Below are 1237 nucleotides of genomic sequence, written 5' to 3'. Positions count from 1 at the left end.
AAATTGTGCATCCATGCTACTAGTTAGATTATTGAACCTGTCATTTGTACTGAGCATGAACTTGGCAAGGACCTCTTCAGTAGAAAACTTCCTCTCAAAGGCCGGTTGTTGGAGTTGAGATCCTTGAGATAGTGCACCTCTTTGTTGTTGTTGGCCTTGGTTCCATGAAAAATTTGGGTGGTTCTTCCACCCCGGATTGTATGTTGAGCTATACGGGTTCCCTTGATTTCGTTGCCCCCCAATGTAGTCAACATTCTCAATGCAAGCAACAGAGGAGCTGGAAATTGGACATTGGGCTGCATCATGCCCACCACCACAAGTATTACAATTCATCATCGATTCGACCTCGAACCATCGCCCATAAGAAGATCAAGCTTTCGAGTCAACACATCAACCTTCGCGCCAAGGCATCATTGCTACTAACTTCATAAAGCCCAGCAGTCTTTTGTGTAGATCCTCTTGAGGCCCAATGTGATTCATTGCTTGCCATAGACTCAAGTAATTGCTCGGCCTCATCGGGATACTTGTTGCTAAGGGACCCACCCGCTGCGGCATCGATGAGTTGGCGAGTAGCATAATTCAGCCCATTGTAAATGATTTGTACTCGCATCCATGAGGCAAAACCATGATGGGGGCACCTTCTAAGGAGATCCTTGAATCTTTCATAAGCTTCAAACAATGTCTCGGACTCCCCTTGTTTAAAGGCTGAAATTTCTTGCCTCAACTTCGCCGCTTTGCTTGGCGGAAAGTATCTCCCAAGGAATTTCTCAACCATATCCTTCCATGTTTTAATAGATCCCAGAGATAATGATGTAAGCCAACGATATGCCCCGTCTCTCAAACTGAAGGGAAATAGCATCAAACGGATAGCATCATCGGACACCCCATTAATCTTGAATGTAGATCAAATTTGGAGGAACCGGGAAAGGTGGTCATGTGCATCTTCATTCGTGAGACCATTGAATTGAACCAAGTTCTGGACCATGCCGATTGTACTAGCTTTAATTTCAAAATTGTTGGATGCCACGAATGGTGCTTGAACACTAAACTCATCACCCGTGAATTGGGGTCTTTCATATTTGGATAGAGTGCGACGCTCTTCGGCCATGATTGAAGACTCTCTATCCTCAATTTCAATGTTTTGTGTACCCGAACCTTCACCAACTTCTCTCAATCTCCGATGCAAAGTTCTTTCAATTTCACTATCCGGTGTAATCAATGTCGATGGATTTGAGCG

The 1237-nt window shown here is 44.5% G+C and overlaps 1 non-coding gene across 1 annotated transcript; it reads left to right on the top strand.

The window, feature by feature from the left end:
• Positions 1-620: 620 nt before the first annotated feature.
• LOC120268101 lies at positions 621-727 on the top strand. The gene has a single exon (XR_005538770.1). It is a non-coding gene; the product is annotated as a small nucleolar RNA R71 (small nucleolar RNA).
• Positions 728-1237: the final 510 nt, after the last annotated feature.

The sequence above is a fragment of the Dioscorea cayenensis genome, chromosome 8, assembly GCF_009730915.1.
Source record: "Dioscorea cayenensis subsp. rotundata cultivar TDr96_F1 chromosome 8, TDr96_F1_v2_PseudoChromosome.rev07_lg8_w22 25.fasta, whole genome shotgun sequence".
In the NCBI taxonomy this organism is placed as follows: Eukaryota; Viridiplantae; Streptophyta; class Magnoliopsida; order Dioscoreales; family Dioscoreaceae; genus Dioscorea; species Dioscorea cayenensis.
The sequence above is the reverse complement of the archived record's forward strand: the minus strand, read 5'-3'. Positions and strand labels throughout refer to the sequence as shown.